The sequence below is a fragment of the Buteo buteo genome, chromosome Z (assembly GCF_964188355.1).
Source record: "Buteo buteo chromosome Z, bButBut1.hap1.1, whole genome shotgun sequence".
In the NCBI taxonomy this organism is placed as follows: domain Eukaryota; kingdom Metazoa; phylum Chordata; class Aves; order Accipitriformes; family Accipitridae; genus Buteo; species Buteo buteo.
This window is the reverse complement of record NC_134204.1, coordinates 35919705-35942718: the sequence shown is the minus strand read 5'-3', so window position 1 is coordinate 35942718 and position 23014 is coordinate 35919705. Positions and strand designations below refer to the sequence as shown.

The following is a 23014-nucleotide window of genomic DNA, read 5'->3' as shown; positions in this document are numbered from 1 at the left end:
ACAGGGAGACGCTGGCGGTGGGAGCGCGGCCACCTGGCGGCCACCACTGACCCACCCGCGGAGCAGGCTGGAGGTGCAGACGGGCGCCCTGGTCCCCCAGCGACGGAGAAGGAGGGCCCTCCTCACCCCCCGCAGCCGCCACAGCGCTCCCCTGGGCAGGTGCCGTGGCCGCGGCGGCAAGCCGGGCCCCGCGCCCGGCAGGCCGGAGCCTGAGCCGCAACCGAGGAGGGCAGACGGGCGGGGCGGGCCCCACACCCCGGAGGCCGAGCCCCGCGGCGGGGAGGGCAGCCCCACCGCCCGGCTCGGGGCCGAGCCCCGCGGCCCGCAGCCGGGCCCCGGGGAGGCCGCGGCCTGCCGCAAGGGCGGGAGCGCTGCCCTCCTCGGCCCGGCGGCGGCGAGAGGCTCTGGCCGAGGTCGGGACGAAAGCCTCGGGCGCGCGAAGAGCAATGCCGGCCGAGGCCGGGCCGGCGGTCACCGCGGGGCGGGGGGAGGCGGCAGCCGGGGTCGGGGCTGGGGGCGAGGAGGGGTGCCTTGCGGACCCCCGCCCGCCGCCGGCAGAGGCACGGCTGGAAAGCCGCTGCCGCTCCGCCACCGGCTTCGTCAGCGGAGTTTTTAAATCCGTCTGCGTTTAAGAATAAATGAGTAAAAGCCGGGAAATGGTGGGTGAAGGGGCAGGGAAGGCTGCGCCGCTGCCCTGCCGAGAGCCGCCGGCGCGGAGGGCCGGGCCGGGCCGGGCCGCGCTGCGCTGCCCGCGGTGCCGGGGAGAGCGGCGGGCGGGAGGCGAAGGGCATGGCCCGGGCAGGTGCAGAGGCAGCGGGGCAGGCCGGCCGCCGTAGCCGCGGAAATCCCGCCGGCCGCAGTCGGCGCGGGGTGCTCGGGGGGTCTGTCAGCGGAGGCCGTGGCTGCGCGGAAAGGTGTACGCGGGGAGGGGGGGGGGGCACAGCCCGGCCGCCTCCGCCCCGGTAATCCGGCAACAGAGTTGAAATGGAGCTTCCCCCGCGCGCCCGCGGCGAACACAAGAGGCGCGTCCCCCCGCACCCCCAAACTGTGCCTCGCGTCGTGTTCGTGGGCTCCCCGCTTTGTGTTTGGCCCCTTCGGGGCGGGGGGGGGGGGGGGGGGCTCTCCTGCCGCGCGAGGCTGGGGACGCATTTGCGAGGCGTGCCCCGCCGGCCGCCTGTTTGGGGACCCCCGCGCTGCTGCGGGCGGTAGCCCGCCGTCCGCGCCAGCGCTTCTGCGCGGGTGGAGCTGGCGACACGAAGAGGAAGCGCCCGACTTGAGGAGCAGGGTCAGTATGGGAAGCCGGCTTTGTAAGTTTTCCCCACCTGTCAGGGAGGGTTTGTTGTTATTCAAGAACCGGGAAGAAGCAACGAAGACGCGCTGCGAATACAGAGGAACTTGGAGACTCGAATGTTCGAGTGGGAACATTCGGTGGGAGCATACGAAAAGGTTACTGCCCGGTAGGAATAGGTACTGAATTGATCGATGCGCACGCACAGGAAAAACAAACAAACAAACAAAAAACCAGCCAAAAAAACCCCACCCCCAGCCCTTCTTTTAGTTCTCTGTGCAACTTCGGAGGGCTAGTGCCGAAATTAGGGTAAGTGGGAAACAATGGCATAATTACAAGCCAAAAAAAAGGGCGGGGGGAGAAAAAGACAACGGTTGAAAAAGACGGGGGGTTAGCAGCACACAAAACATCACAAGGACAGTAGGCTTGTTAGACGCAGGGAATGTTTATCTGGTGGCTGCTCACTCAGTTTCTTCATAACAAACAGTATTTTTATAACAAAAGCCGTTACTGCTCCTTGTCATAACAATGATCAGTATACGAGTAGGATTTTGCGCCTTTCTCGTGCGTAATGATCGTGTTCTGTTGCTGCGAATGGAATGATTTGGAGCTGGAAAACTCGGATTTTCATCTTTTATAGACGCTCCCCTTACACGCATCTTGACGTCTCTGTGCAAAGAAGACTAGCTTGCACTTATTCATTTGCCTCCGTTCTGTCGCTGGCCAGGGCACCGTACATGAAGAAGGTCGTGGTGATCAGGCGCTTAATTCAGTGCAGTGCTTTTGCTAATGTGTGCGGGTGTCCAGGCGCAAGTGGCATGAGAACTTTCCAAATTTACAGCCACGAAGTTTAAAACTCTTGTTATCATTTCTACACCTCAGACTGTACCTATGCATACATATAAAAGCGTATGGCATTATAATGTCAAAGGTGCTAGTTTTTAAAGTCTGAATTAGTGTAATTCACTCTTTAGGAGGCATCACTTGACAGAAGTGGATTTCTCCCTTTCCCTTCCTAACTGCTTTCTCGTGTCCCGTCATAGGGCTATTTGCATTTATGTTGGACCGCTTGTAGCTAAGTAAGCACACAGAGACACGTTTTTAAAATGGACACAGCACTAGTGTCAGCTGGAAGCTCTCCGACGATGCGGGGGGGGGGGGGGGGCGGGGGGGCGGTATTTAAACGCACTTCAAAGTGCTCTGTTACCGAAACAGTAGCTGCAAAACTACAGCTGGGTAGGGGGAGCGGGACTATTTAAATGATCTTTGCATCGGAGCCGCATTTTTAGTGCTGTTTATGAAGTGCATATGGAACTCCCCAAAACTGTTCAGCAAGTGCCGACAAAATTTATTTATCGAGGGGAGGAGAAGACATGGCAATATTTTGATCAGTTCTTACTTATTTTGATAGCTGGGCACACCGTTAGGGTCATTATAAGGGTAGCACTTCCAGTAGATCTATCAGTTTAATATTTTGGGTATTTCCCTGCAACATTTTAGAAACGTTTCTTTACTTAGGCAAATGCTCCTGTCTACTTTGTTGAGAGTGATTTGCCAAGCTAAGGGAGCTGTTTCCTGTAACAGGTAGTTTGACAAGGAAAACCGACGGTCTTAAATATCAAAGAGTAGTCAAACCGCAATAAGATTCAAAGCAGGGAGTGTTGGAACATTTTGATCCAGCGAACGAGCTAAAAATAACAGCCCCCACCCGTGTTGGAAGGGAGTTGATTTGCCCACTTGGAAGGGCCAGTAGGAAATAGAAATTAAATTATTAACGTAATCAAACAGAAAAACCTGCCCGGAGAGTTGAAGGGTGAAAGGGTTTTGTTCTGAAGTGTCAGTGATTTGAACAAGCCCGAGTCCAGAGCCGGGGCTCTGAACGGGATTTGATGGGTTGTTGGGAGCTTTAATCTAATTTTATACCTTCCTCATGGCACATCAGAATGCTTTTGAACAAGGTCATAATAATGCCAAACTGCAGAGCCAAGTGTAATCCTGCTGCTCCAGCCGTTCTGCCGCTCGAAGCCAAACCTGAAAGTCTCATTTTCAGCCCAAAAGCAAGCTCCTTCCACAGCTTCGCGTTTTTTGCTTACCTGCAGGACGGGCTTTCTAAAGATGTCAGAAACTGCTTTGACATCCATTTCGGAGACCAGGGGCTAAATGTGGTGCGCGTCAATAAGGAAGTGCTTAACAACACGACAATTACCCCGTCCACGTTACTGCGATACTTGGTTAAACCGAGACTTTCACCATCCACGCTGCAGGAAAAGAGAGCTGCTTTACTTGCAGACCGTAGGGGAAAATAAAAACAGAAAGCAGAACAACAGCAGCAAAACCGCCAACACCCACGTTTTTAATCCCCCAGCCGCTTTTTTCTGCAGGCAGGGCAGGCTCTCCCCTTTTCCCACAAACGCGTTTCCCGATCGCTGTGACTTCCCGATTCTCGCGAGCCGCGTGGGGTTTGCTTTCGGGTTGGATTGTTTAACGCACAACAGAGACGTCGCAGGAAAAATAACCCCCGGCAGCCCAGCTGAGCGCTGCTCTTCCCCGGCAACTCCGCACAGCCTCCCACCGCCGCGGAGAGCCCCGCTGCCCCGGGGCTCGCTGCCGGCCTCCCCCGGCGGCCCCGGGCGCCGCGGCTGCCGCGGCAGCCCGCCAGTATCCCCGCTCAGCGCCGCCGTCCCGCCGCCCCCGGGCCCCTCCCCGGCCGGCCCCCGGGGTTCTCCGCCGAGCCCTGGCTCGGGCTCGGCCCCCGGCTGCCGGCTGCCGCCCGCCGCCGCCGGGCGGGTCGCCGCTCCGGCTTTCCAGCCTCCCCGGCGGGGGCGGGCGGCAGCCCGTGTCCCCCCTCGTACGCACTTTGTTTTCACCTGGTCCGACAGCACAGGTTCTCGCAAACACCGCGTCGTCCCCGCCCCCCCCCCCGGCCCCAGACACAAACACAAGCTCTCCCCTGCTCGGCCCCTCCGAGCCCCCCACACTCCCCCCCGGGATGGGGCGGCCGTCCCGACCTCCCCCTTCCCCGGCGGCAAGAGGCTTTCCTCTCCCCACCCAGCGAGCCGGGGCCGGAGCTTCCCCCGTTACCTCTCTCTCGTCCACCCAGAGCGGAGGGGGGTCCCGCACCCCCGGCCGCCTGCCCCTGCCTCCCTCCGCGTCCCGTCTGCGGGACCTCCAGCTCTCTTCCCCTTCTGTCCTCCTGTTTGTCTGCCCGCCTGCCTGCCTCCTTTTTATTTTCTCTGCCAGTGACTTAAGCCCAAGCCAAAGGAGGCACAAGGAAAAATACAGCCATGCGCTCCAGGTCTATAAATACAGCTCAGAGCGAGAGCCCGAAAGTTTGGAAGGAGAGAAAGAAAGAAGGCAGCGTACGGAGACAAAAGCTAAGGACCGCTCCGCTGCTGCCGATGCTCCGGCTCTGCTCGGGTTTCGTGGCGGTGGACCGAGCCCCTTTGCTGTTGTTTGGGTGGGCTGTTTTCGGCGGCAGGGTGGCAGCGGGAGAAGGTTCGGCGCACTCATCATGTCAGGCTTAAATACGTGAATTTTAGCGAAAAATCAGCCAACTTTGCGGCTGCTATTGCGAGTGGAAACTTTCCTAACGCGGCTGAAGCCGCTAGTGGAGGGTGGGTTTTTTGGTTTGGTTCTTTTTTTTTTTTTTTTGCAGCTGGTGAAACCCAAGAAGCTGAACGTTTCCATATCCTTTCTGTCCGTGGTTTGTGTGTCCATCGGCTCTTCTTCTTCAGGGAGAGAAAAAGCAGCAGTCGGCTCTTCAAAGGGGGGGGGGGGGGTAGCGGCGCCCCTGCCTCTTCTGTGTCACTGTCCTCGAAAGAGCATCTCCTTCGGGTCACTCGTAAGCGGGGCTGCGGTCTGCCGTAAAAGTAACACAGGGCTGTCAGAGAGGAAATGGCCAACATGTGTCTCCTGCATCCTAAGTATATATTCATGTTAACAGCCGCCTTCTTCATCCTGCGCAAGCAATTGGTATTGGACTGAACGGATTGCTCTTCCTTAGGACAGAGCAAAACCCGGTTGTACTATGCTCAGAATAACAACAACAACAACAACAACGACAGCCACAAAAGAGTCAAGAAGATGTGCATACGCTGGGTGAAACGGGGAGAAACCGACCCATTTTTGGAGTCGTCTGTTTGGGAGATTGGGGTTGAGGGGAGGAAGCAGATGCAGAGTTAGGAAACGAAGCTGGCGAGCGGAGAAAGTGACTTCCAGTGCGCAGGCAGCCTCTGAAAGCGCAAGGAGGGACAAGCCAAACTGCTCTGCAGCGAGGGTGCCAACTGGAAGCAGTCAGAGGCCGCAAAACGCAGTGCGGAAAGATGCTGCCAGCAGCGCCCGCCCGCCGTGCCTCCCGCCGCCCCCCGGGACCGGCGGCCCCTGCCCCGCCGGCTGCCTCTGCCCCTCTGCGGCTGGAGGGGAGGGAGGGACCCGAGCCCCCCGGGAGAGCGAAATAATCGTCGGCGGCTGTCAGACAGCAGTAAAGGGGGCTGAGGGAATAAGGGCTGAGACGCAGGAGGAGACAGAAGGAGTCAGTCGGCGGGAACAAACAGACGGCAGCTCCGCGCTGAAGCCTTGCAGGAGTTAGCGCTTGCTTCGCACGCCGAGCGCTAGGCAGAGGGAGATATTCCCCCGCTGAAGGGCTCTGCAGGCTTCAGAGGAGCTGTTTTGGGGACCCTGCTATATCTCACACGGTTGCGGGAGGCACCTTTATCGTGCGCTGCTACAAAACGGGGGGGGGGGGGGGGGGGGGGGCTGGAGGTTCCTGCTTGCGGCCCTGCCCCATGCCCCTGTCCCCCAAGGAGGAAGGGTTGAATCGGCTTGCCAGGCTTCGAGGTCCTTGTTAGTTTAGGGGTGGTGAGAGCTGTCCACGGGGATTATTTTTGGATTGGGGAAAGGATGAGGAGAGAGAAATCACGTTTCTGCTTTATCGTGGAAAACGTCTGAAGAAGTAACAGCACCCTGCGGTTTTCGTGGCAGCGGGGCTGTGGAGCCGTCCCCAGTAATGCCTCCCTGGGCTAGCTCTCGCCACGCTTGGCATTTCACACGGGTAACGCTTGGAGCGGAGGCTTCCCCCCACACGCACACGTGCTGCCACCAGGCCACCACAGCTCTATTGATGACAGATTTCTAGTAACTGCCGAGTTAGAGGGGATGGATCGCATCGCCAGCCTTCACAGCCCACCAGATCGCCCCGGGGGTGAGCAGGGAGGGAGCTGGGGGCGGCCGGGGAGCTGCACACAGATGGGGGTGAGACACGCCACGGGCGTGGGCGCAGGGGCAGCGAGGTGCATGCAGATCATTAGCTGCACCCTCAGCTGGCGTCCCCCCTCGCTGCGGCCAGGCTGTGAGCCCTCCAGGAGCAGCTTGCAGCCAGGGCTCGGTCTACTGAAAGCCTCCACTATTGCTGCAGACTCTAGGCAGCGTGTGCCAATCCCCTTGGCTTGGCAACATTATTTTTGGCTGCGGCTCCCTCCCACAGTGTAGGAATTACAATAAAATTAAAACAAACAGGAGAAAAAAAAAAGAAGGGAAAAAAAAAAAAAGAAAATAAGATGCCGAGCGAGTGCTCCCGGCAGGGGAAGGAGAGGAGCCCATGGGTGCCACGTGTCTGCCCCCCCCATGCTGTTTGGTGGTCGCTTCCTTTCCAGCCATGGCACCTCTGCCTGCCCACTGTGGGGTGGCAGGCGTGGGGTGAGAGGAGGCGGCATGGCAATGCAGCCCCGCGCCAGCTGCTGTGGGGCCTTCCCCACCGTGTTGCTGGCCCTGGCACGCCCCGGGGCTAAAGGGGGTGGCCACCCCTCTGGTCCATGCCATGGGGGCAGCAACCTGCCCCAGGCCCCCGGGGCAGCTGCTGGGGATGGGCTTAGGACCACCGTGGTCTGGACTGCAATTTGGGTACGGTAGACCTCTCTGTGCAGACACTGCTGTCTTAGGGATGATGCTGGGTCCTGCTGGTGTGACCTGGCCTTAGTCTTCACCCCGCCTGCAGGGAGAGGTCTTAGGATGCGCTGCTGCTTTGCTGGTGTAGATGGAGCCTGAATTGTGATGTTGTCCATTCCACTACTACAGTTCGGCCTTAAAAACGGAGTAGTAATGAAACAAATCCTATTCCTGAATTGAGGCCATGAGATTTTTAGGCACAATGCATCCCAGAAACAAAGAAGCCTGTGCTTTCCCAGAAAACTTTATCTGTCAAAACTTCACAGAAAACACGAGAGGATGTGGTTTAGGGAGGGAAAGCAAATCCATTAGGGAAAAAAGAAACCCCTTTCACTGGTGCAGAAGAAAACACAGCATAACTTTGTAATGGGAAAGCACTCTCGATTATCTACCAACCTACGTTTCCACCTCTATACAGAAAGCATGAATATATGCATTTATGTAAAATACACTCTTTACCGAAAAATGGGTAGTATTTCTACTTACAGGCTGTAAGTTAATTTTGCCACCTTCTTTGGAGCGGCTCTTGTATGATTTTCCTCCACACGCTGTAAAGTCTGATAGAGCTTTCCCCATGCCCTTTACACACCTTCCTGCTGCTTCAGCTCCTCCTACTTCCAACATATTTTCCTTTCTCTGGCTCAGTATGAAGCAGAAGGAAGACAGGGAGGGCTAATGATAGAGATGATGGGGGTGGGGGCTGGGAGGGGAAAGAAAGAGGTGGAACTGGCTTTGCTTTTGTTTTGCCTTAGCGATCAGTACCACTCTTGTACCAAAGCTTGCCTTTGCTCATCCTATTCAGACAGAGCTGCTCTTGGCCTAGACTGACCTCCTGCTGCTGGCAGTCACATCTTCCTCTGACTTTCTCTACTTCCTCTACTCAAGAGCTGAGAGCTGTCCTGCTCTGTCACTTGCTTGTGTTAATGCATATTGCATTGCAAAACATATTACTTCATTAATCAGTTCAGCTGGTTAACAGAAAGATTAATAGTCTTACCTTATTAACTTGAGTGCATGTGTCTCTATATTCAGGGTATTCAAAGAACTACAGGGTATGATTAAGCTACAGAGAAGTTCCATTATAACCTTGTTTTCCATATGTTCAAAGCGTTCTGAAAATGTCGCCTTTGGAACTCAAATTTCCTGTGTCTAGTAAAAACTATTAACATGCCAGGAAGCCTTCCTCTGAACACAGAACCCAGCCTTTCAGAAAATTCACTGTATGTTTAAAGTACGAAGCAGGACTTACATTTTAGCTTAAATACTTCCAAATAAATTTTTTTGCTCTGGATTTACATGTCCTTGAGAGCCACGATTGCTTGTCCAGCTGCTGGTACAGGCAGGATATGGGTTTCATTTTAAAATGGGCTCTGAGAGGCTCACTATAGGGAGTGGCTGCTGCCAAAGTCCAAAACCCTCATGCCAGGTTTCCGTCAGTGCTGTACTGCAGTTCCCTGGGCCCATACTGTTCCACTCTTCTTCCTTCTCACGGCTTACTTCTGCGCAACACAAATTACCTGTGGTCACTTGTGGCTTAAACACATGTAACTCTCCTGTCATACAGCTCATTCTATTTTTACATGCTTGTCTCACCTTGGACATGCTGCTGAGGTTAATTAGCTCTTGACAACACCTGGCTGATCAAACGGCTTGGCTACCCCCCGACATGATCATGGTTTACAGTTTAATTTTGGTAGGTGCACGGAAAATCAACACTGACAGTAAGGCACGTTCAGAGGTGGAGATGAGAAAGCCTGCTGTGATTTCGGGGTGTGCAATTATAAATCCAGTGAAGAACTGCAATGGCAGCAAAATATGGCAACACCACACCTTGCTGTACACCTGTACAGCCATGACTATGGTGAGCTTGAAGGGTGCCTATGACTGCCTCAAATACCTGCTTTTGATGTAAAGATTTTTTTTTTTTAAAAGAAAACTGTGACTTTTGGTTTAGCCACTACAGCTTCTTGTTTCTCCAGACAGTGCTCCCTGTAACATTCACACCAGTATAGCAGTGTAGAGTGATACTCCTAAAACATTGCCTCCAAGCCCAGACTGCAGCTCACCAATGTTTGCATGTAGTAAAATCTCCGCCCAAGGCTGGGGAATTTGGCTTCCTTGAGGTTGTCCATTCCCAACCTCACATCTTGGGAGAGAAGGAGAGAATAAATTTGACAGTCTCTGCAAAACTCTACCTTAGTCTCCTGTCAATGGCTGCTTAAATTCTCCCCCTTCCCTACGCAGGATGCTACTATTTGCCTTTAGCATTTACAGTTTAAAATATCAACACTCAGTAGGCTTCGTGGCCAGAACAAACTTCCCATGGCTCACCAGCCCTCTCTCTACCATGGTATGCTCTTCACTTACTGGCTCATGCAGTCACAGGTGGAGTTTTTTACACCTGAGAAAGTTACTTGTTGTCTTACCAGTAATCTCTCCTTACTAACATCCTGAAATGACCCCTCAGGCCGCTTTCCCTGACTTCTCTTTCCAGTCAGTCAAGAAACTAATCTGAAATCCCTCCCATAATGCACCAATGAGCTGGGAACCTGGTTGCTAGTAGATAGCGTATGGGCCAAAATGTAGGGATAAAGGAAGAGGTCTGTGGTCTTGCCATGTCATAGAATATAAAGGAGCAATTCTTTTGTTTCTTTAAAGAGAGGAAAAATTACATGCTCTTCATTTTTCCTGGAGGAACTTTCCTCCCCTTAGGCTGGGTCAATAAGCAAAGCAGAATCAACAGAGTACAATAAAAGGGCTCATAGATGCATGAAGTACACATCAACTGTCGACAGAAGTTGGATGAACATTTAAGCCAGTGAAGTGAGGAAGAGCAACGACTACAAAAAGAGCAAGCTATTGGAAAAGGAGGAAGGTAAAGTGACTTGTCTTTAGAAAAGCTGAGATACAAGCTCTCTGACCAGGACTGGAAGAGCACCCAGCAAGGCAGAAGAGAGAAAGGAGCTAAGTGGCTGGTCACTACCACAGTTTCCAAGGCAAGGGTTCACACTCCTGAAGGATAACCAACTCCAATATTTTACTGGTGCCCTCTCCTCCATGCTGTCTTCTTGCATGGCCAGTGCAGTCTCCAGAGAGTACAAGATTTTCAGTTATTCCAGGACTGCAAGTGGGTACTGCTCCCCACTCACTCTGTTCCCACACAGTGCTTTGGTGTGTGGTCAAAGGGGAATACTGGCCTTCAGAAATCCTTCTCAATCACTAGTGTGACTGTACCACCAGCACTTACTGGCATAGCAAATCTGCATCTTTAAAAATTGTTATTATAAGCAGTTGGAGTGCCTGTAATAGATCAAAAATGCTTAAATAACACATTATTCACATTTTAAAAATTTTAATATTTTGGGGGGTTTTATTATAAATTGATTAGCCAGTCTTCACAGGTATTCCCAGGTATGTGAATGCTCAAGAGAGAAGAAGTCAGGAAGACTCTAACACACTCAGTTACCCAGTTGTCAGAAAAGCAGTGGAAAACATATCCATGGGTGCTGGAGGAGTGTGCCATGTCCCATTTTATTTCCACAGCATGACATTTTGTCTTGCACATTACAAGCAATGCAAGGGCGAGTGCAGGGAGTGCTTTTCCTTAAGTTCTTTCCCTGCTTACTGGGCCCTGCCCCACTGATGATGAGCACAATTTCTAGCCACCTGTCTCAGTCTACTGTGCCTTGAAAACTGGTGGAGAGCCTTGGAGGTCCTTTTCCTTGGAGACATTGTGGGGGATACTGCAGAAGGCAAGAGCAGAAAAGACACTGGCCACATTTTTATCCAGAAGTGATTTGGTAAGAAGGACTGTCTTTTCTTTAGTCTGCTTAGCTCACACTTCACCACTCTTCTCCAGCTGACAGTCTTCTGCTGGTTGCAGTGATACCACCACGAAGACGGCAAGAGGCATTTCTTAAAACGACACACATGTCTCGCCACCATTCATACTCTTGGGAGGGACTAAGGTCCCTGCTATTCAAACTGGTAAACGTCGTCTCTGGGACAGCATCATGCTGGTCAGCTTTCTACTCTGTGGGTGACAGAAGCCTGTGTTGTCGTTCAGGCTGAGATAGCGAGGTTTTCTCTGTGATCAGCAACGTGCAGTAGCCACAGTGTTAACAATGGCTGCAGAGCAGTTTGTGAAGCCCATTCTCTCAAACCTTAGCTATTATTTTTAGCATATTAGCAACAGGAAAAAGATCATCAATCATGTAAAAAAATATACCATAAGATCTTCAGCTGTCTTGCTGACACTGTAATGACACAGACTGTAGAAGTCTGGATGAAAAAGCCACCAGGTGGCAAAATCATCCACTCTGGACGAAAACATCTGCCCTCATGGGCGGATCCTGGAGTTGGGGGGCAGGAAAAGTTTGTGGTCAAGCCTCGTGTATATCTTTTTCATGCAGAAATGCTGAATGTCCCAGGACTACATGCTGAGAGGATAGTTTTCTTTTGCACAAGCTGTCACGCTGGTGTGCCTACATAGAGCCCATAATGACTGCAGCGTGCAATAGTTGTCTGCCAGACTGTCACATCAGCACTTATCAGCAGAAATAAGCTCCCCTCCATTATTTTTTCCTGAAGATCCCAGTGTAAAAGTGAGATGTTCACATGCAAATAACCTTTGCTGCCTTCCCTAATCTCTCCTGCATCCCGCTACAAGAACACTAAAGCCACATTCATAAGCGGTTGATCCTGGTCCAGACTGATGTAATAGGAAAGGACAAAAATGAAAGTGAGAAGCTGGGTTAGCAGGCTAAAAGCCCTTTTTCACACCAGCTTGGGAGGGACAGAGAAGTTCTTCCTCTGACCATTTTGAAACATGCTCTCAAGCTGGTGAGTGCTAAAACCATTGGAAGACATGCTCACAAATCCTAGCACCAAACCTATCCTAGGACCAATCCCATCACCTATGTAATTGCAGCATAGTTAAGAGTCTGTTACAGGAGTATGGGCCACATGCAGCTCTTCAGATGCACATTCACATATGGGTTTGGTCAGCTCAGGTAAGCATGCTTGCGTCCAGAGCAAGAAATATTCTGCCAAGTCAATTTGGATGCTACAGGACCCATCTCAGAAACAGTGGGGTATGCAAAGTTCAGTGGAAAGAGACCCCCTAACTGGAGCAGGAAGGAGGCTTGGATCTGGTAGATTGGTTTGCAAAAAATAGGAAACCAAAATAATTGTCCTCTAAGGGCCTGCCCTGGCTCCATTTCACAATGTTGTGCAATTTATAAACTTTTTAAAAAAAAAAAAAAAAAAAAAAAAAAGCCTGCTACAAAAATACAGCTGCTACAAAGCCAGTTAATGTGCTGCTGGTCTGTTCACATAGCTTGGCTGAAAATGCTGCAAGGCAAAAGTAACAACAAAGATGTGCACCCCTTCCCTTCCTGTTCACCTTAACGAGGTGTGAACTCTAAAGGCTCTGTATGCCATTTAAATGCTACCACTAAGCCTCAGCTATTTTTTTTTCCTATTAAAAACAATGATGTTACAGTTTCTTAGCAATGCTGTGCATGGAGAGAGGCAAGGGAACAGGGGAAGAAATTATACGTTGCCATATTACTAAGGACAGCTGAAGAACTGAAGGCACTCTGTTGCATGGAACATATAGGAAATCTTCTACCTTTTTAGTGCTTCACTCTGTAATCTCCTAATCTTCCTTTCATTTGTTCTGGTGATGATGTGGTTGTGTGGTATGTTGTGATAGTGCTTCCAACATATTTTAATAGAAGAAAGGGATTAAACAAATAAAAGTACCTAGTATGAGACTATTAACTAAGCAGAAATAGATGGTGTGCATCAGGATTCTGCAGCTGCTTTCCTGGACAAGGAAAGGGAGACTTGCTGCTGGCTAAAATTGTATATGCCGTATTTCCTCTCCTGTGTTGCTTTATTATCCAAAGTGAAAAACCTGGTCTGCTGTAATCGGTAACAACTTTGCTACTGCTTGCTGAGGCCTCCAAATTTTAGAAATAATTTTATGAAACCTCCTTGAATTCTCCCTTAACCTAATATGCCAGAGCAGGGCTGGGAATGAATGGCACTTGTCCCCACCCTGGCGAGTGGGAACTCCATCCAGGCTTTGCTTGGCAGTACAGGGAATTACTAACACCAGTCTCTGTAAGCCTGCTGACCAGCACTCCCCATCTCTTTGCCCAGTGTGTTTTACCCTAGACCGCAGAGTACTTGCCTGGGGGAAGCAGCAGAAGAAACCATTTCGCCACTGCCAAGATCAGAGTTATAATTCTGCCTAGTTGCTAGGAAACTATGGAGGAGGCTCGGCGGGGCCGCAAGCCTATAAAGAGCAGCATGGCAAAAGTATGAACTTTCAGAAATAATGAGCAAGTGTCGTGCACATGGGCAAGTCATGGATTTTCTGTGGCAAGTTGCTCAGACGAACCTGAACGGGTTGTTGCAGGAATAAGCAAGTGGCACCTTTTTAGCTACAGTAGCCTTTCCCTGAAAAATGTGAGGCTCTTACTTTAAAGCTGGTAGGGGCGAGAAGAGTTTTTCACATGTGCAAAATGAAGTATTAGCCAAAGCTACCTGGTTTCCTCAGTTGTCCTGTTATGCATGAGGGCAGCTGTACCCCTCATGCACCCAGCTGACCTGTACTGAGACTCGGCCTACCATATTGTCCCTTAATGTAATCCTTGTTTACTTGGTTTATTCTGTGACTGCCCTAGTCATAGTCTTTACTGTTGATCATCAGTATGCCAGATCCTCTTTCACTCATTTTATTTTCCTGTCCTGTTGATTAGTGAGGAAACCTTGAAAATAGAGATTTTAATAAAGCAAATTGTATCAACAGCTTTGAAAGTAAGTCCTGAAAAACCTGATCTTTCTTACAAATCCGGTTATAAAGATGTCAAATAATTCTTTGATTGCTATTTGTTTTAGTGGAATTTCTGCAAGGGAGTCTATTTCCCTTCAGATTATTATCTACTCATATCCAGAGAAGCAATTAAGTATGTAACAATTATCCAAGGAAGAAAACTATTTACAGTCTTTTCATGTTTCATCCATTATGAACATTAAAAAGTATCAAATATACAGATACATAACCTCAAAAGACCAAAAAAATCCAGGATCAACGGAACTTAAGGTCAGCCTGTTACAAAATGTATGAGCCTTTGATTGTATTTATGGAAGAGAGAGCCATAATCAAGACATGCTAGTGCTATACAATTGAGAAATCAAAGGCAAGGGAAATGATACATAACAGAATTTTTGAACTTAAAAATATGTTCAAGAATGTTGCCGGTTACAAACATTCTAGGCTTAAACGAAACCGAGTAACTACGGCATCTTTGGGTAACACAATTTTTCTTTCTAAAAGACTATAATATCCATTGCTTTCACTGATGCTGTTATTTCTCTCATTTGATAGAATATTAAAAGTTCCTGACTGTTTGCTAAATCACTTGCAGAGTTAGCCTAAGTAACTATACAGGCTCAACAAAAACAAACAACCAACAAAAAAAGAGAAAGCTGCCGAGAGTAACGGGCCTGTCTACTAGAACTTGAATCTTTGTCAGCAATCACAACAGCAGCACCAAAATTGAACCTGAGGAGCAACAAAAAGCCTGGAAATCTATCATGAAATATTGCCAAAGTTCTTGTAAGAAACTCTGTTAGGTATTGACAACTGGCACAAACTGTGAATTGTCTGTGACTCTCTGACTCAAAGCTTGAATTCTGTAACAAAGAAAAAAAATTAAAAAAAAAATCTAAAACCCAACACGCACAGAATCCCCCTGGCATGGAGAAAGGTCTGCTCTCCACTTGACTGACTGGCTGTCACAAAGTTTACAAAATCCATGCCACACACGGCACGAATGACTGTTTCTCCCATTCACTGAACAGACAAATTCGTAACTTAATTTTTCTGGGTTCAACTTCTTCCTGAAAGCATCAGAAAAATACAGACGGGAAAAGTTCACACCGATTGTTCTTAAGCCTGAAAGCTTATGTTTCTTATTTTTCCCTATTTCATGGCAATTTGTGCTTCATTTTAAGAGCAGAATGTATTTTTAGCGGCTTAGGATGTTTTTCTTGAATCGGACAAAAGAAAATTGACTTCCTGAGAGGCCCCCACGTTCCCAGCAGTGGTCTCCAGGCAATTACGAAGACCCTCTAGTTTGTACTCGGCAAACGGTTTTTATCAGGCAGGAACGTGTTTGTCATCCGGCTGATTAAGACTCCTCACACGCTTCCGCCTGGCGCGGTGTTACTCGTAATTCACCGCAAGCGCCTCGGCTCCGCAGGAAGCCTGGGACGCCCGGCCCTCCCCCTGCGCGGTGCCCTACCGCCTTCAGGTTCGGGCCTCCGGCGTGAACTGCAATACACGCACAGGTCCCGCTCCTCCGCTCCTCCGGCGCGAAGCCCATCCCGCAGGCAGGGCGCCGCGCAGGGCGGCGAGGCTGGGCGGGAGGCCCCGAAGCCCCCCGACTGCGGCGCCTGCCCGCCAGGGGCCTCTTCGCACCACTGACGCGCGAGGACGCCTTCCCGCCAGGCGCGCGCGGCCTGCGAGGGCCGAGCCGCGCCGTTTCGCCGTTCGCTTCCAGTTCTAAACCGGGACGGCCGCCGGTTTCACGCTTCCCCGCTCGGGGCGGGGGGGCGGGGCTGCCCTCGCCGGCAGCGCGCCCGCTGACAGCCGTGGCCCTCCCCGGAGGACCGGCGCGCTCGCTGCGAGCGCGCGCGAGGAAGGGACCGAACCGCCGCGGCCTCGCTCTCGAGACGCGGCCCGCGCCTGACCCGCCGCCCGCCGCCGCTCCCCCGCGGGGGAACGGCATCGCCGCCGCCCGCCCACCCCCTGCCCCGCCCCTGCCCCGCCCCTGCCCGCGGGCGCCGCCGCCGCCGCCCGCCCGCCCCGCCCCGCGCTCCCCATTGGCTGTCGCCCTCCTAGTATGCAAACGACGGCGGCGGCCCCGCTGCGTTGCGGCAGCCGCCAGGCGGAAGCGGCGAGCCGCGCTTCCCGCGCCGCGGGCCGGCCGGAGGGGGGGGGGGGGCGGCGGCGGCGGCAGGCGACCGGCGGCGGCAGGCGGCTGAGCCCATCGCCGGGGCTGCAGGGGAGGCCCGGGCCGCCGCCGCCGGTCGCCCGCCCGCTCCGCTCAGCGCCCGGGGGCGGGGGGGGGGGGGCGCGGGAACGCGTGCAGCGGCGCGCGGAGGCAGGCCGGTCCGCGGCGTACACATCTGTACGTGTGTAGACATGTATTTTATACATACGTGTGCCTAGAAAAGTTTAAAAAAAAAAAAAATTTTTTTTTCTTGGATCGCGTTCAAGTCAGCCGCTACCGAAACGTGCTCTCCAGCCTGGCAGCTCGAAAGAGGAAGGAAGACTGGGAAGAGGGGAGGAGGAGGAGGCGGCGGCGACTGCCCGCAGGCTGTGACTTTACCGCCTTTTCCCTCGCTCCGGCCAAGAATTTTCGTCCCGTTCGGTGTCAAGCAAAAAGCCGGCAACAAAACCCAGAATAAAACCAAAACAAAGCCAACAGCCCGCCTGAGCAAATAATATTACTTCCCCCCGCCCCCCCTCCCCAAAACCCACTCGCGCCAAACAGCAAACAAAACAAAACCCGAACACCCCACCCCCAAACAAAAGGCAGAAGGCCACTTCTGGAAATTAAAAAACCCAAACCAACCAAACAACAAAAAGCCCTCAACACACCGAGTCCTTGAGAAAAGAATAGATTTGTTTCCTGGAAAAGGTGAAACCAACGGCCTGGTGGTGTGTGTTACAGATTCCAGGATCTCGTTTATTTAATGCAATACTCTGCAATGGTACGTGGTGCTTAAAATGATTTTTGTGTATATATATATATATATTTTTTTTTTTTAAACTTGCTTGGCTCTTGTGATTCCTCCAGGCTGTGATTGTGTCTCTGTGGTTTCAAAGTGGATGTTATACCCTCTTCTTAAATGCTGATATCACTTCTGCTTTACAGGATGAGATATAAGTGGTGGATTGTTTATATTTTACTTTTTTTTGGCAGCTTTTGTATATGGGTCACACTTTTATGCCAGGAATCAGTTGATGGGAGCTTGCGTCCAAAAGTGCTGAACTTGGCACATTTCCTGCTTCAACTTTTCGCCCCTCCCCCTTCTTCTCTGGCAGGCAACTATCAGTTAAACGCTGGAAAGGATTAATGCAAATGCTACTTTATTTGTACCTTGCAGACAGTTCTTTTCCCCTCTTTCTTGTTGCTGTAGAGATTGCTTCTATACTCACCTTTTAGTATAATATTTTCTCTCTGGCTGTCTTGGTGGATTTTGTAGTTAATGGACTGCAGTGTTAGCACATAATGTTGAGGAAATGGCATTGCTGTTGTGTATGGTCTGCTCGATAAATCGCCTGGAGGCTTGTGCTGGTCTCTTTCATGCTATATTGCAGGATGCAGTGTTCGGGTGGCATTTCTGGCTTGTTTTTTAAAGTTACTTTAGAGGGTTTCTTTTTGTTCCTTTTTTTTTTTTTGCCTTTTTTCACTGCCGTTTTGTTGTGGGACCTGTGTGTGTATTTTAATTCATTCCTTTCTCTTGCGTGTCTGTGTGTATGTGTGTGTGTGTGTGTGTCTGTCTGCTTTCCCTCTTGTCCTCTCTTCGCCTGTGTGTCTGGGCCACATTTTAATGCACAATATCCCATCCATTAAGTTGTGGTTGAATGCGGAGTGTGTGAGGACTTGGCAGCTCTCAGGTTGAAGGGGGCGGGGAAGCCAGTTTCGACTCTGACACAAGATGCCGATGTGGCGTGATCTGAATTATTATTAGGGCTGCGAACATGGCCATCTTCTCCTCCCGCTGCTGGAAAGCGCTGCCATTGAACTTGAGACGGGACAGACAAGATCTCCAACTTTTTTTTTTTTTTTTTTTTTTAAGTACAGTAGCTGGCAGGGAAAAGGTGCCAAAACACACAAGATTAACTCGTAACATTCTCTGAAGCGGTTTTGAGCTGCAATGCGTATAATTTTAAGTTTGAATCACAAGAAAAAAATAAAGCACTTTTATAATTCTAATTTGGGCAGACATTTAAATCCAGCTTCTAGACACTGCCTTCCCCCCTCTCCCCCCCTCAATATTCTCAAAATCTGGCAAGTGATATAAACTGTCAGAAAAGATGGTGCTGAGATTTTGTTGTTGCTGTTGTCATTGCTGTTTATGTCCAGGGCATTTAAGATCAGCCAATGTGAATTTTAAAAGAATTTACTGTATTGGGGTAAGAGGGTTTCGAGCCTTTGTAAGGCTGAGAATGTGACCTGCAGTGAGGACAAAAACTGCACAGTTGTGTAACCCAAAACGTTGTGGTTTACAGCTTTACACTTGAGGTTTGATGTTTTCATTTGCTGGTCTGGGAGCTGTGGAAAGCTCAAGTATTATAGTCCCCGTCAAACCATATGTGGACAGGGGTCAAGTGTGCACACCCTTCATATGTATGTGTGTCTCTGTATAGAGTCAATAGTGTGTTTCTTTACTTTTGATTGTATCTATGCACACTTTCTGTCTGAACATACATACACACAGCTTATATACAGTGTGCATTTCTTCTGATCACCAGGAAACAAACAAAAAAAGAGTGCTAGTAAATATTGTGATACATATATTTATAGGTATGATACTACACCAACTTAGAAGTTATACTGATTGCTGTTTGCATTTTACATCATAATACCTTATGATTCAGCCGCATATGAAATGTATCGAGACCCCATAAACCAATTTATTATCAGTTTGCTTATTTAACTAGTTATGTTTGCTCCCTAAATGTCTTCTAACCAACTTTCTGTGCATATACATATGTTTATATGTACATATCTATCTGTATGTGCACACAATACTCCTGTACATCAGAAAACCGACCAAGGCTCTGATTATGCCAAAGATGTGAAACTTTACTTTGTAGTTTAATATGATGGTACAAGTCTTGCAAGGCATGAAGATGAGTCATACCAATAGAATTGCCATTAGATAGCACTATGATAATATGGTTTAAATTATTTGTTACATGTAGTTGACATAAACTATACTATATTTGTGCTGTGTAGTATCATGTACCTAAGTAACTGTATATCTAATGGACATGTGTGTGAATGGCATTTTCTAAGAAAGGGTGAAAAAGAAGTTAATGGTATTGGTATTAAGCTAGTTGTAAAAAACAGTGTAAAGCTTGTATTTTGGATCACACAGACCTCTTAAGTAAAAGTTTTGGAGCTGGTTCTCAGATATTGAGTCTTTTAGATGAAATGCGGTGTGCCAGAATGATTTTTTTTTCTGATTTTCACAAAAAGACTACTGGAATGTTCATGAAAATTTGATTTCTTAGAAGTTCACTGTGTGTATGTTCAGATAGTCGGCCAAACTGCCTGCTTGCATCCTGAGAGAATCTTAGGCTGCACGCTTCAGCATTAGCAATACCTTTCTCTTTGATTTTTGATGCATAATGATAGTCTCGCACTCCAAAACTTGAAACAGTTGAGCAGTTGTCCGGGCAAAGGGCATCAGCTGAGATCCTGCTTTAGGAAGGATATGGGTGGCCTAACTGGCCTTTCCACTTTTTAATGTTATTACCTCTGAAGTCCAAGGGCAGTGCCACTTTGTGGCACCTGGTAAAGTGTGAGCACCGTCTGTGAGGGAGGGAGGGAAAAAACAGGCTTTCAGCACAAGTCTGGCATACCAGGATCTGCACCACTGGCAGAAAACTGCTCTGGGGAGCTAGGGCGGGTGATGGGGAGCGAGGCCATCTGCCCATGGTGTCAAAAAGCCTTTCTGGTTCTTTCCTGAGATGAGCTGTCTCAGATCCTGCAGCGTGGGCAGTGAATGTCCCTCCATCCCAGCTACCCTGGCCAGAGGTGGGTGGGAGGCATGGGGGGGGGCCATGGGGACAGCCCCCCCTCTGGAGGTTGCAGGCTCTCAGGGAGGGTGATTCACACACCAGCTTCAGTATTTGCCACTTACTGGTGTGAAAGGTGCCTTTTCTTCCCAAACATGCATTTTTGTTGCATGTTTTCTAGCACCCATGTGCGTGTGCCCAGGTGTGCCTGTGTCCAGACTTGTGTTATCAGTGCTCACATCACATCACGCCTGAGGGCGGGATCCCTCAGGCGATGCCACCCCAAGGAGTTGAAAACAGCTCCTGGTGTCTCCCACCAGCAAGGTCAGATAGTGACCTTTATTTTTATAGTTGTCCACAGTGAAATGATAGCTGAACTTCCAGATACAGCATGGAGGTTGGCATAGCTCTGGCAGCAAGGACAAAACCAACTGTCCCTCGTCCCGGAGCTTCAAGGGCAGAGAACTTGCAGCAGTAGCAGAGTTTTTAGTGGGTGGGTGGGTGGGGGGGGGGAGAAGGGTTTTTAGGGGGATGGGGAGTTAATGCAAGCCAGGACTTGAAAGCAATTGAACGACTTTCCCACAAGGTCTCCCTGCATGCCAGGGCCCAGCCACTGTGGCTGCTGTCCTTGTTGCATTAATACTATGTTTCTCCAGGCTAACCCTGTTCCCACATACCTATTTATGTTCCTCTGCAAGGAAGTGGTAGAGAGTTGCTCTTTTTTATTATTTTAACGGAGTTCTTTCTCTGTTCTGGAAAGAATCTTTAGCTTGCCATGTGAAGGAGCCAGGGTGGGGGGTGGGGGGTGGGGGGTGTGGGCGTGTGCACATGTGTGTATGTATGTGTGTGTGGGGGGATTCTCCCAGGACAAACCCTCCTTCCTGAATGGGTTCCCACAGAGATTGACCAGGAGGAACAGAGCCAAAACATGCATCTTGGGTGCCCAGTTCAGCCTGCTTTAACTGATGCACTGGGAGCCTGTGGGTCAAACCAGAAGCAAACCCATGGCAACCTGCACCATGCCCACCTGGCCTCCTAGGTCATGCAGAAGACAAGGTGCTGCTTGAGCCATGCTGGCCAGGCAGCTCTGTTTCCCCCAGGATTCCTTCACGTGAGGGACCTGCTCAATCCCGGCCAGCAGACTGGCTTTGGGGAGGGTCTTGGCTTTGCTGTGATCCCCAGCAGTGCTATTCTGGGGGATACATGCTGCAGGGCTGGCTCGCCTCAGCCCCACCTTGTCTGCTCTGGGTAGGGATGCAAACCCAATCTCACCCTGACTCCACACCCCCTTGCAGTAGCAAGGGTTGCAGAAAGTGCCCAGCTTGGTGTCTGCCCTTACCTGGCTTCATTTACTTCTTCCTGCTCACTTGTCCTTGCTCTCAGGACCTTGCCAGACAGTTCTTGCTTTTAGTGCATGGGTCCCGGGTGCAAAGTGGTCCCTTGGCCAGGAGCTGGGAGGGAGCGGGGCCTTCTGCAAGCCCAGCCTGGGAGAGGGGACACTTCCCATATCTGTGCAGCTCACAGGGGCAGCCTTGCTGATGCGGTGTTGGGGTCTTGTCCTGATCCTTGTGGAGGGGTGCGAGGGAGAAGGGGGACAGAAAGGGGTTATTATGGTTTTAAATCAGGTCCGTGGTAATGGCTTGTGTAAGAGTTAAAGCACTCAAAGAGGTGTGTTCAAGGACATCAGTGCATTTGTGCCAAGGGGAATGTCTTTTATGGTAAATTAACTCCACTTAAATTGAATATTTATTCAAAGGGAAACTCCGGTATTTAAAGCTGGCGTTATCAGCTTTTTGCAGTGTCTGGGTAAAGGAAAAGATGATAGGATTTGGAGGGTATTCTACACCAGACATGAAAATAAATTTTGCTTATTGTGGTTAACCCCGAGTTTGCCTCATCTCTTCTTGCCTAAGCATATGCTCTGAACTTGTCACTTGTCAATGTGGTCTGTAGAGAAAAAAACCGTGGCTGTTGCTAGAACCCTGCAAATCTGAGGGAACCAGGCAAGCGCAGCCAGAAACCGAGCTGCGGGGACGCGGCGTGGATTCTGCAAGGAGTAACGTGTTGGGCTCTTGCTGTTTCCTTTGACATTACCTGTCTTGTATGGGCTCTCCCCTTCCCCCGCCCGTCCCCCGGCTTCTTTTAGTTTGTAAATTTATGGGAATTGCAGCTGGTAGACTTGGCAAGCTCCCCTCATTAAGAGCCCTCTTTGAAAATGGGCTGTGTTTGAGCATTTCCCTAATGAGGACAGGACGGGGTTAAAAAGTGACCATTTCATGGTTGACTTGAACCTGCCTGCTTTCCTTGGTGTGTCGTTGTGAAATGCCTGACGTGAATAAACTCTCACTTTGGGCAAGGAGGAACTCAGCGGTCCCTGCAGGACGCCGCCGGGGGCTGCGAACCGGCACCGGGAGGCGGCACCGGTGCCGCTCCTTCCCGCAGACGGCAGCGGCAGTGCTGGGGAGCTGGCGGGAAGCGGGGGGGGGGGCGGTGGCAGGCACCGAGCACCCCCCCCAGCTGTGCACTGCGTCGCATGCCTCCTCACAGGAGCAGAAATAAGTTTCGTTCACTACTTCCCCCCGCCCCTTCCCCAGCCCCCCCGGTAAAAGCTGCCCCGGGAGAATGAAACCAGACCCCGGCGCCCTGTTGCTTGCCCGGGGGCCGGGACCCCCCCGCGCCCCCCCGCCGCCCGGCAGCAGCCTGCGAGAGCGGGGACAGTAGTTACCGGCGGTGCCGCGCAGCCCCCCCCCCCTCCCGCTGTGGGGGGGGGCTGCGGGGGAGCGACGGAGGGGGCTGCGGGGCGGGGGCCGCCGAGGGGGGAGCGGGGGCGTCTGAGCCCCGCCGCCGCTGGCAAAATCGTACCCCGAAAGGAGGAGAAGGCAAAGAAAAAAAGAAACCTCCTGCAGATGGCAGCCCCCCCCCCCGCGTCGTCTTCCCGCCCCCCCCCCCGC

General features: G+C 51.1%; 1 long non-coding RNA gene across 1 annotated transcript; it reads right to left on the bottom strand.

Annotated features, from left to right (window-relative positions):
- Window positions 1-1497: 1497 nt before the first annotated feature.
- On the bottom strand, window positions 1498-4851 carry LOC142026441 (uncharacterized). Its single transcript, XR_012648813.1, has 3 exons — window positions 4370-4851; window positions 3382-3546; window positions 1498-2177 (listed from the first exon to the last, which is right to left on the bottom strand). It is a non-coding gene; the product is annotated as an uncharacterized LOC142026441 (long non-coding RNA).
- Between the last annotated feature and the right edge of the window lie 18163 nt (window positions 4852-23014).